The sequence below is a fragment of the Leptopilina boulardi genome, unplaced genomic scaffold (genome assembly GCF_019393585.1).
Source record: "Leptopilina boulardi isolate dan_hultmark-lab unplaced genomic scaffold, ZJU_Lbou_2.1 LbouV2_154, whole genome shotgun sequence".
Classification (NCBI taxonomy): Eukaryota; Metazoa; Arthropoda; class Insecta; order Hymenoptera; family Figitidae; genus Leptopilina; species Leptopilina boulardi.
In genome coordinates, this window is record NW_026137701.1 from 390,430 (window position 1) to 403,868 (window position 13,439).

The following is a 13,439-nucleotide window of genomic DNA, read 5'->3' on the forward strand; positions in this document are numbered from 1 at the left end:
AATTTTGAAAAACTGACCTCGAATTCGTAATCATCGACCCCAAAAACCAGATCGAAATCACTTGAAAATATACTAAAAATGAAAAAGTACTTTGTTCAATAAATCTAGTGTAGAATTGTCATTTTTTATCCGATCGAGATTATTTGCTGTTACAAAAAAATTGCACGAGGGAAAAAAATTTTAAATATGATTTTCTTACTCAAAAAACACATATTAATCGAAAAAAAATGTTTTGTTCGACTGAAAATTCCACTGTAAACCTGTGTAATTCATGAAGTAAATGGGCTTACTAATTTAAAATATTAAAAAATACGATTTACTCCATGAATTAGTAGTTTTCTACTAAAAAAGAGTCAAAACTGTTACTAATTCAATTGGTAAACGAATCCGCACTCTTTCATTACAGTATAAAACTACGAATTCAGATTTAGAGAGCACGTTATTATCCTAATTTTATCCGACGACGATTTTTTAAGAATTTTAAGAATTTAAGAATATTACATGCTCACAGTTTTCCTAAAAGTATCAAATTGAGACCAAAAATTGCATTAAATCTTTGCAACGTTTTGATGCACATAAGTTATATCAAAAAGAGATCGTTTTGTGTATCATTTTTAGAAATGATACACGAAACGGTCTCATTTTTTGATGCAAAAAATTTAATCAATTTTTATCAATCATGGCCGAATTGAATCGACTCAAAATTAAACGAATTTTTTTCAGATATTTTGGTAATAGTACAATGGCGGAGACCATTTCACTATTTAATTTGAAAATGAAAATAACAGAAAATCAAAGACAATGTGCAATTCGATAATTAAAAAGTGACAGCTTATAAACATAACCTAAAATGCATGAGAAAAAATTTGTCGATAAAATCAATATAGCCGAGCTTTTTAGAAGGTAGATGGCAGTTTTGCTTTTTATAAAAACGATTCAGAAAACATTTAAAGAAAGAAAATAGACGAGTGCTGCCATCTACCTTCTAAAAAGCTCGGCTATATTGATTTTATCGACAAATTTTTTCTCATGCATTTTAGGTTATGTTTATAAGCTGTCACTTTTTAATTATCGAATTGCACATTGTCTTTGATTTTCTGTTATTTTCATTTTCAAATTAAATAGTGAAATGGTCTCCGCCATTGTACTATTACCAAAATATCTGAAAAAAATTCGTTTAATTTTGAGTCGATTCAATTCGGCCATGATTGATATAAATTGATTAAATTTTTTGCATCAAAAAATGAAACCGTTTCATGTATCATTTCTAAAAATTATACACAAAACGATCTCTTTTTGATATAACTTATGTGCATCAAAACGTTGCAATAGAAAAAGATACAACCAAGTTTACTGTGTGAAAATTCAGTATTTGATGCTATTCTCACTGAAGAAGCTACAGTCTCGAGGAGGAATTTACTCAGGTAGTCAAGTGTACACTCTTCCTGTAATACTTGTGTAATACCGTGTAATAATGCGTTATTACGGTACTGTAATAATGCAAAAAGTCTGTAATATCTCTGTAATAATGTGTAATACTCTGTAATAACGTGTAATGCTTAGTAATAAGGGTAATATGAGGTGTATTACTGGTAGTCAAGTGTACACATTTTTAACTAGTAAATTCCCCCTCGTACAGTCTACACTTAAAGGTAAAAATTAATTGCAAGAATCGAATCAAATGAAACTTAGTACTCAAAGATTTTAGAGGTTCCTGATAACAAATCGGATGCCAGTTTTTAAAAATTCAATAACTTTATGAAAATTAATAAATTTTGAAGAGAAATATATCAGCCGCTGGAAGGTAAAACAACACATAAACTCCTGACTCCCATTGCATTAGAATATGGCGTTTAGAATTTTATGTGTTGTTTTACTTTCCAGATGCTCATATTAACATGCTGAATATAGCACTGTCAAATGCAAGTATGAAATATACATTTAGTATTCAATTTGAATTGCGGTGATTGAATATAGGTAAGTAAAGTTAATAATACGATTATATAACCAGATTCCAGCTGGATGAGTTTTGCAGGACGTCCGCAGAATGAGCAATTCATTGTCTACGGATTATAAAATATACCTTCAGAAACAGAATTATTATAACATGATGAGAGTTTTCTTCAATAACAAAAATAGAAATTCGAATAATTTAATTACTGACACTACGATAAATATCAACTTTATTTCTTTAGAAAAAAAAAATCAACATCAATAAAAATTTTTCGCATAAAATTTTGTCAACAATTTTTTTTCTTCCTTTAAAAATATTGTTTTGTTCGATTTTAGAACGATTACATTTTCGTTGCTAAATTTGACATTTTTCTCCTTGGCCAAGAGATCTAAAGTTTGCACAAGCAAAATTCACTCAAGAGGAAGTTTACATATTCTCAGCAAATATTTATTTCTCGGTCCCTTATAATTGAAAAATAAATATTTTATTCGTATATTTACAATTATTCTTTAGCATTGAGAAAAAGTTTTCAAATAAAAATAAAACTTTCTCTTTTTAGTATTTATATAATTTAGTTTTTATAAATTGGAGTATAATATAATTTTCTACATTTTATTTTAAATTTCCTATTTATAAGAAAAGTAAACTAGAGACAAATATGGTTAAATGACAAGAACTTGAAATTAGATTTTAAAAATTCAAAATGGCTGATCCAATATGGCAGGCAAGATTTTTTTGAAATTCATTGCCTTTACCTAAAGTTTGTTACTTAGAGATTTAAAGGGTCGCTAAATTTAAATGTGAAAAATAAATAATCAAAAAAAAAAGTTTAGATATTGGTCTAAAAGACTGCTACAGCAGTTTAAAGGTAAAAAGTCAAACTTTAGTTTATATTCTTTTGAAATGAGAAAAAAAATTCTTTTTATTTATTAAAAAATTATTCTCATTCTACAAAAACAAAATATATAAAGAAATTTAAAAGAAAAATATTTCCATTCTATAATTGAGATTATAATTTTTTTTCCGATGTGTGAGATATAAAGAATGACATAGTAAATTATACTCACAGTTTCCAAGTCGAAGCAATGGATGTGAGGTTGGTGGTCAAGGATGAGGTGACGATGAAGTGATGAAGAAGGTGGAGGAAAGGACCTTCCTTCGATCCTGCGAGGGGCAGATCCGTTTTTTTTCCGTCTACATTCCCGATTTACGGTTCATCGTTCGCCTGAAATGCAAAAAAAACATCAACTCGTTAATCTTCAAAAGAAATCCACTCTTTTTCTTTCCTATCTTATATAATTGTAACATTTTTCAATGTCTTATTATTATTCAATTTTTAATACGTGTTCTTATATTGTGCCTCATTCAATTTCTTGTTCTATAATATTAAATATTAAATTAAATTTATTTTAATTATTATATAATTTAATTAAATGCTCTATATTAAATATTTTTTGGAATTTTTACTTTTTTAATTAAAAAAGAAATTTTGTATATTATTTTATTTGTAAAGAGAACATTTAAAAATAAATTACTTTTGGGGATAGAGTACGGTTGAAAGTTGTGTATAATTTGACGGGCATATTTGTTCAGTGAACAGAGTTTGTTTTGGTCAGACGGTATCTTTGAAGTGCGAATGATTCAACTACACACAAACACGAGGATAATATTGCCTAAAGTCTATTTACGAGTACTTAATTTCAAAGTATTCACGCACAAATTTGACTTTTGATGTAAAGGTTCTATTTATAATTTTTTTTTATGCAAATAAAAAGTTTATTTGTTAGAATTAAATAAATTTATACTCTATATATAAAATTTACAATATTTTATAAATTCATCGTTATTTTAAGTAAAATCTATAAACTAAATTATACAACCATATTAATAATAATAAATTGATAATTTATAAAATTATTAAATTACTATTATTAATTTGCTATAAGATTTATAATGAAACTTTAATTTTGTGCCCTTTTTGCTTTTTATCACTAAACTGCATTTTACTTCTCCATGCTTTGTCTTCTCGTAATTCTTATATATAATTTACATACCCCCTTCTACCCTTTGCGAATTCTTATACCTCATCTTGGAATAATACTCGCAAATACAAATTACTCAAATAATCCAGGAATTTCTAATAAGCGCATGTTCCACTTTCTAAATTCATTTCAACTTGTCACGTTTCCGAGAAATGGTAGGGAAAAAACGCAAATTAAGACAATTATTTATGGCAAGAGTAATAGGGAAATTCTTGAAAGTTAAAATATATTTCAAGATACAAATTACACTTGGAATTATCCATTAATATGCCCAATGAAATTAATTATTACAAATAAAAAAAACTATATATTCTCAAGTTTAACGTCTTTTGAAAAATTACTACTCAAGAATTTTTAGAAGTGGCAATTGAATTTATAAAGCGTATTCAATAAATTAAAAAAAAAAAATGCCGGACAATTTACATTTACAAAACCCAATGTTTTCAAAATATTAATGATTAGTAATCAGTGAAGTCAATAACTCTCGAGTAACGAGTTTCAAGTGAATTAGAAATGTACACCCCAAAAAAATATTTTATTGGCGTTTATTTGAAAAAAATAAAATTTATTCGAAACAAATAAATATTTATTTGCTATATAAAATATATCTTTCTATATTATAAAAATATTTCGCCGCAACCGCGCCGCTGTTTTAGAAATTTTGACAAGGATGGATCATTCTATGTCAAGTGTACCCAACCCATGTTTTTGACAAGGTTAGGTAAGAGTGAGCCAACCCATGTTTTCGACATGGATAGTACAATAGTTGGTTACACTTGATATGGAATGACCCATATGAATATAAATAAAATGACCTAAATTTTAAGGTTATGTTCGTTTCAAAACTCTGAATAGGGCCGCAAGTCCTCCCCCCTCCCTTACCCTCTCTCCGTATTTCCCCCCCAAAATGATATAAATTTTGAGGTTATGTTCATTTCAAGACTTTCAATATAGCCGCAAGTCCCCCGTCTTCCGCCAAAAATGACATAAATTTTAAGGTTATGATCGTTTCAAAACTAAATAGGGTCGAAAGTCCTCCCCCTCCCCTCTCTCCGTATTTTTCTCGCCAAAAGTGACCTAAATTCTGAGGTTATGTTTGTTTCAAGACTCTGAATAGAGCAGCAAGTCGTTCCCCCTTCCCTCATCTCTCTCCATATTTCCCGTCAAAAATGACATAAATTATTCATTTCAAGACTTTCAATATAGCCGCAAGTGGAGGTAGATTACCTGCCAAAAATGACCTCAATTTAAAGGTTATGTTCGTTTCAAGACTGTGAATATGGTCGCAAGGCCCCCCTCCTTCCTTATGTTGAAAGAGAGGTGGATTTTCCGCCGAAATTGAACTAAATTTTAAGGTTAAGTTATTTTGTCGGGAAACGACCAAGAAACAAACATAACCTCAAAATTTAGGCCAAAATTTGGCGCAAAAAGACAAAGGAACAAACATAACCTCAAAATTTAAGTCAAACTTTGAAGGAAAATGACCAAAAAACGAACATAACCTTAAATGTAGGTCAAATTTTAGCTGGAAAATTTAAAAAATTAGTTAGATTTTGCTTTAAAAATTAAAAATAATAAAAATTATTGTTAATAAAAATCGTAAATGACATTTAAAGAAATAAATAATAAAATATTAATAATAGTTTTAAATGCCAGAAATTGTTTAAACATTAACTCAAACATCTACAAAACCAATAAAAAATAAGGGGTTGATACATATATATATCATTACTATATTATAAAAAGATATCGCCGCCGTCGCTGATTCAAGAATGAACGCTAGGCGAGAATTTCGACGCTACGCGGGAACTCGCTGTACTCGCCTACCATTCAACTCGCGAAGCGTTCAAAATCGCGTACCGTTCAGAATTTGTCTCGAAAATTTCAGAGATTGTACTATCTATATCAAAAACATAGGTTAAAAATTAATAAAACATCAATACTCAAGGTCAAACGACAGAATCATAGCTTAAAACGAACATAACCTCAAAAATCATGGACATATGTCAAAAGCCAAAGTTTTTGAAGGAGTTAAGACAGACATAACCTCAAAATTATTATCAGAAGTCAAGAGATAAACCCTCTCCCTTAAAATATCAAAGGTCATAGGTCAAGAGAGAACATAGCCTCAAATTTACGTCAAAGGTCATAGGTGTGATGCAAGTTAAAATATATCTAGTTTATGTTCATATTAAAATATAAATAAATTTCTGCTGTTAAAATTTAAAAACTTTTTATTAAATATAAATTTAATCAAAATAATATTTAAAATTTTTAGTAAATTTAAATAGGTGGTTGGCGCGCAAAACCCCCCTAGTATATTATATACTGAGAATTAAAGCTCGCACATATTTTTTATATCTTTTTAATACTGATAAATGTTACCAAACATATATATTCTATATCTATTTTCATTTCCGGAATAGTGATGATGGTCTGCTATATTCTGATATGTCAAATTGCATACAGTTGGAAAATCAGTTTTATTGACACTAGATGGAATTGCTATCAAGGGAGTAACTGTATACAGACTGTTTACAGGATTTCAATGACCCTTCACGCAATATTCTACTTGACACAAGGGGCATATTGACGTTGTAAACTGTAAATTAACATTATGACAGTAGAAATCAATGATGTTTCTGATTCTATACATATATATTGACGACGAGGATATAACTTTAATATTGAAAAACAGATGAAAAAATAAACAAACGAACTTTTCACAATATATGTATATATTGAAAATTCACACTGTGTGTACCTAATCCTCGTAGAATTGATGAACTGGAAAAAGTATTCGCTTTTTTACCTTTTATTTCTGTTTTTTTTTAGATAGACAGAGAAAAAGAAGAAATTGCTTCAACGTGACGCCCAAATCAAATGAAAAGTTCACTGACTTTTACAAACTATACTTTGTTCTCGGTGAACAGTGCTATATGTAGGATTGATTTTTTCAGCAAGCTTTTCATTTCATTTAATTTAAATTTTACTATATAGAACAAAATAGAAATATTAATAAAATGAAATATACTGAAAAATCAGAAAGAAAAACTCAAATGTCATCTTTTAATAAATCTATATATATACACTACCGTCGGAAATTGTCGGTACGATTAACGTGCGAGGAGTGGAAATTCGGTGCGGACTTTAAAGCAAGATATTTTAAGTTAGAAAAAAGTTAGAGTTTCATAACTTAGATGGTTGAAAAGCTGATAAAATTCTGCTTCTGAATGTATATATCAAGAAATTTTTTTTGTATTTATAACACCGAAAAGATTTCAAAAAAAAAATTATCCAATTTTCGTACTTTCGTACTAATGTTTTTGACTTCCGGTATAATCTAGAATAATGTATGGAAAAATTTGAAAATTTTACAACATAATCTTTAAGATCTCAGTTTTAATTTGCATTTTTGAAACTTAAAAAATGTTTTATGGTTTCTGAAATATGTTAAAAAAAGGTCTGAGCAATGTTTTTTTACAACTCAGCCGTCGATCATCACTTTTTGCCGCCTCGCTGCTGGCTTGTAGAAAAACATGCTCGAAAGGTTGCCAAATAACCTTGCTTTAAGCCTAAAATTTTTTTAAAATGTTTCGTCTAATTTATATAATAAAATTATATAAATTAGACAAAACATTAAAAAATTTTAAGTTCAAAGCAAGGTTATTTGGCAATCTTGCACCAACCTTGCTACAAGCTTACCCGGCAAGCTTACTGAGCAATCTTGTGATAATCTTATTGTACAATCTCGCAGTAACCTTAGACTGCAATCTTTCGGTAAGCTTACCATGCAAGCTTGGGCCAGGTGGGAAATTTTAAGCTTGCGGCAAGTTTGCCGTGCAAGATTGGCAATATTGCGCCGCGAGCTTGCCGCAAGGTTGCTGCAAGGTTACGTGCTATCTGGGATATTTTGAAAAATCCTTACCGTAGAAATTTAGACCTAATTTAGTGCTCTCAAATAACATTACAAATAATTTTCCAAAAAACTACCCTTAACCTTAAAAACACTACCATAAAATTAAAAGAATTTTTAAAAATCATTACCACAGGAATTTGAAGCTAATTTAGTGTATAATAGATCAAAATTTATAGATAATATATTAATGTTTAACATTATAAATGCGAATAGAAAAATATAAATGATGTTCTCAAAAAAAGTATACTTGAAATAAAAAAAAAAGTGGAGCAAACAAAAGTAGAATTTCTGTAGAAAATCAGGTGGATTAAGCTTAAGTTTGCAGTTGAAAGGGAAGTGCTGACCAGTTTAATCGTCGAAGAAACCAAGAGGAACGAACGTGGTGCGCAAAACCCCGGCCAATCTAGGAGCTTGTAGACAATGCACATACATATATATATATATGTATATATATGTATATGCAAATAGAACTACAAATAAATATACGTATATCTATATCTATGTGTATACATAATAATGTGAGAATATGTATAGTACACACGCGTGATTATGAACGGGACGATCATTTATGTATACATATCTATACACACATACAAGTAAGTGTAAGGTATATGTGTATACACAATCTGCAAACACCATCCTCATGTGACACGCTACAACTAAACCAAACTGAACCTACTACAGGGCATGTGTTTGTACTCGGGTTATGGATGGCCCACGGGCACGCTAACCTAGTGACAACTCTAGGTCACCCTCTTTCACCCTTCACACCACACAACTTTTACACCCAAAAAGTATCGCCTCAGGTTACACTGATTACGGTGAATTGCTTTTTATATATAGACAGTAAAGAGGAAACAATATACTGTTTCTTTTATTTTTTTTTATCATTAACACAATATTTTGAGAAATTTTCAAAGTTCTGATTGTAAAACTTTTGGATGGATAAATATTCTCCACATTCGATCTATATCGAAATTTTTGTGATGTCGAATTAAATATTATCGATTTTTCATTTAACGGAATTTTAACTACTAGATTTTATAATTAAGCTAATTTTGAGGTGCATGATTTTTCCTGAAATTCTAAAATTTCGCGACATTCCAAATGATCGAAATTTATTAAGTCAATATTAAATGATCGACATTTAAAATGCTTGAAGCTGCAAATGATCGATACTCTAAATATTCAAAATTTTTAACAGTAGAAACTCCAAATGGTCGACATTTTAAATGATCGAAAATTGAAATGGTCGAAATTCTAAATAGTCGATATATTTTTAATGAACCACCTTTTAAATAATTGCAACATTCGATAAGATAGAAACTCCAAGTAATAAAAATTCCAAATGCTCGACATGCCAAAAATGGTCAGTTGAAGTTTCTACCATATTTGAATTTTCGATCATTTAAAATGTCGACTTTTCAGAATTTGGAGAAAAATCATGCACCTCATAATTTTCATATTGAAGAATTTCTATTTGACTAAATTTTGATTTAAATAAATGTTTGAATGTTAATAAAATGAAAGTTTTAATTTTGATTTTCAGATATTTTTCCCCACTTTTTTTTTCTTTGTGATAAGAGAATAATTTTTCTTTCAAAGAAAAAAAAAAAGCTTTCATGCATATGGAACGACAGCAATATGAATGTAAATCTGCTAATTTTTTTGGCACAATAGGGCAAGGAAAGAGTGCCAAGAAGTGCAAATTTGGCACTTGATTTATCGGTCGTTGCCTCTAGGAAGTTTTTAATGAGGAGTGGATATTACATGTTATATACTCAACACTTAAACGGTCCCTGCTCATGCATAATACGACGGTTAATAGTTTTAGGTCATTTCGGTTAGCCAAGCATTGGCAAACTATGCACCGGACTATTAATGATCAACTGAGAGTTAATGTGCTACTCTAAGCGTCTCAAGATTCTAGGGAAATTGCTCCCTTGATTATACTGTTATATATTGTGTCGATAAAATGTTCATATGCTCTCTCTCTCTCTCTCTCTCTCTTTTTTTTAATCTCTTATAATCTTCATACACCTAGAGAAAAAATATATTTATGATCTTAATGTTAAGTTTGAATAAAATACTTTGGTTTTCAGTAATTCAAAAATTTTTAAATAACTTTCATTTATCGATTCAGGTCCTGTAAAAATTTATTAGCAAACAAATTTTTTTTTTACTAAACTTGTTAAGTAATTAATTACTATGCTAAAGAGTCGGTTTTACAAACATCATTAGTTAAAAGTTAAATGATTAAATTTTAATGAAACAATCACGAGAGCCAAGCGTGGCTTATAAAGAAAACTCACTCTCTGCATAACTTTCGTTCATAACCCTTAATTAACAATTAACTTGTATAATTATTTATATATTATATTTTAATAACTAAATTAACAATAATTTTTATTTAAGTCATTCAATTTATTATTGGAAAACTAATAATTTATTATCAATTTTCTCTGGACATATTTTTAAATATTAAATTTAAAAAAAATCTATTAAAACAGCGCTATTTTCTATAGACATCTTGCGCGCGTGTTTATAACCAGATGTTCTTTGAACATATATATATAGATATATACCTATATAATATATATTTGAGAATGAAATAGAGAAAATGAGATTTTGTTCGTGAAATTTGAGTCACGTGACAATTTAGGAAGTTTCGTAGCAGATCGAATTTCCGGTCGTTGCACGAATTTGGCAATGCGTCGTATCACGTTTGTCTAGTGGTTAGGTAGGAGGGTAGAACCGCAATGTTATCTGCAGTACATGCCACATTGTAGTATGGCATGGTTCTATCGTGTTTAAACACGCACACATGATAGTTCATATATAGGTAAATTTACTCACACATTTGGAAAAAAAAAGCTTAGACTATGTGTACCGATGAGAAACGTGAAAATAAGGACAAAGTGTTCAAATATATACTGACGATCAAGCGATTTTACTTTACAAATTGACATTACGTTGGATCTAAAACAATGTTTAACCTTTCCTCGCGCTTATTAAAACAAAATTCATCATTATTTATCTTAATTTTAGGTATAATTTTTAATTTAATTAATCTTCGCGTTCTAATTATGTTATCCAGTTATTTTGTCAACAATAAATGTGACACGCTCTAAAAAAATGAGACCTAAAATCTAAGAAGCAAAGAAATTCTAGATTATGCTTCAGATAGTTTTACCTTGATTAAAAGTTTCTTTTGAATATATACCTCCTAACATATCAGCTCACGATTTTTATGTGACTTTTAACTCTAAAATCTCAAACACAAATTTGTTTACAAAATATAATTGTTTTGGGTGACTTTAACGTCCCGAACTATATGCAAAAAATATTTCTCTTTGCAATTTGTCACTTACATCCTTTAAAAAGATACTATACAATTATATTACGTTAATAAGATAATAAGAGTAACATTTTCGGAAACAAAATACACGTTTCTGGCCGTTTTACTATAGATCAAATCGTTTGTAGTTTTAAGGGGTGAGAGCAATCCCTAAATGAAAAGTGACAAGATATCCTTTAAAATTTATTGATATTTTATAAAACTTGGTATCTGAGATTTTTTGGGGTCGCTGATGTAAGATTTTCAAAATTCTAAATACCAAGTAAAATATATATATACGGCAGTTGTCATTAGATAATTTAAAATCAGTAGAAAAATAGCGGTCTGACAGACTGGGAAAAGCACTGTGCGTAAATTTTTAGCACCCAGTAGTTTTACACTTTTAATTTAAATCAATGAAATTTGACTGGTGAAATAGCTAAAAGTCGGTTACTGAATCATTTAATGAAATTTTCACTGAAAATCATTGATTTCCAGTGAAAATTTCACTAAATCATTCAGTAATCGACTTCTAGCTATTTCACCAGTCAAATTTCACTGATTCAAATTAAGAGTGTAAAGTTAACTGATCACGTAACCTAACAATTACAGTTTTTTTTTTAAATCAACGTAATATATATGTACATACATAACGAAGGCATAAAATGACACGAGGAAGGTGCCCGCTGACAATAGGCGTATCAGAATTTTAACGATAGGTGCAATTCAGACACGTGGTCCTTGACCCGGTTACCTCGAGCGACCCAAATATTGACCTAACCCGTACCCGGTGAAGCCAGTCTTTACGAAGTCGTTAAAACGAAAGGTCTTATCTTCTTAAAACCACGAACCGTTTTGTGGTTGTAACTATTGCGCACACTTAACGATCCGTGATACCTAGTCTCGGTCTATCGTATATTAAAACCAGAAGCTTTTCAGGCATTGTCATATCTCTTCAAATTTACTTTCAGCTCGATTATATTCAATCCATAATCAAACTATCTGGCCTCTATGTATATAAATTGCAATAGTTTTTTTTTTTTTGAATTATTTTTTCCAATTAGTTTTTTTCATCACACAAATTGTAATACACCTAGTTTGCAATTATTTCCTACTCTCGCAGTAAAGATTTCATTTTATTTTTCTATAGCAAATATATATATATAAAATTTTAGATTGTTTGCAAACATATTGTTAAATTAAGGATGTCCGCTGGGGGCGTGGCTTAGCATTTTATCCTATGTTCAGTAACACCATTTTTCGCCACTATGTTTGAAAGTTACTCTAATTGGTGTAAACTGGAGAAAAATTGACAAACATCCTACTTTCAATAGTTAAAAAGTTTTCAACAGAGAGCGCTTCACAGTAAGGAACATCCCAATATAAATAGTAATTATTAAGGAGAATGGATGCCCTAACATAACCTCAAAACTAAAAAATGGTTTTTAACACAAACAAAGCTTTAATAAAAATTAATTTCAAACAATTATAGTTATATACTTTTCGGAAAAAAATATGTTGAATTTGAATCTCTTGTTAAATAATAATTTTTTTAACATTTTGACTTTTTTCTTTCAAAGCAGACAAAAATCATAATTTTTACCCAAATTTTATAAACAATGGCTTATTTTACTCAATGAAACATTCTTTACAATTGTAAACTTTTTTAAATTGTAAAAATATGTTGTTAAAAAATTATATAATAAATATAATTTGTATTGTTTATAATTTTTTAACAACATTATTTTTAACAATTGAAAAAGATTTACAATTTTACACGGAAAGAAATTTTGTTAGAATATTTAATATTTTGACACTCATATTTAGTATATTAAGTTACAATTGCGGAAGGTTTTTGCAGATTTTGGGGTGGTAATAGATTTCATTACTATTTTTTTAAGAATGACTAAAATAAAAATAATAAAGTTTAATATATTTAGAAACAAAAATTAGATTAGTTTTCGCGAAATTCATAATTGTATTATGAAAACTCCAAATGTTAAATTCTAATACGCCCTGTAACAAAGTATTAGAATAAAATGTTTCATTTTCTGTATTTAGAATTCCGTTAACTGATATCATTTTACATTTTTATAGTCGATAAGCCTTGCAGGACATCCTGATTTTAAAATAATTTTTAATACTGCAATATGAATTAAAAATAATTTTAATTAATATTTAATAATA

General features: G+C 29.0%; 1 protein-coding gene and 1 long non-coding RNA gene across 6 annotated transcripts in view; one reads left to right on the forward strand and one right to left on the reverse strand.

Annotated features, from left to right (window-relative positions):
• Positions 1-13,439, forward strand: part of LOC127276830 (uncharacterized) — an 89,729-nt gene that overhangs the window by 67,670 nt on the left and 8,620 nt on the right. The gene's annotated exons all lie outside the window — the stretch shown is intronic.
• Positions 1-13,439, reverse strand: part of LOC127276826 (acetylcholinesterase-like) — a 105,387-nt gene that overhangs the window by 58,278 nt on the left and 33,670 nt on the right. For all 5 annotated transcript variants that reach the window (XM_051297492.1, XM_051297491.1, XM_051297490.1 and 2 more), the window contains one exon: positions 3,022-3,179. The gene's annotated coding sequence lies outside the window, so the exon portion shown is untranslated. The remainder of the gene's footprint in view (positions 1-3,021; positions 3,180-13,439) is intronic.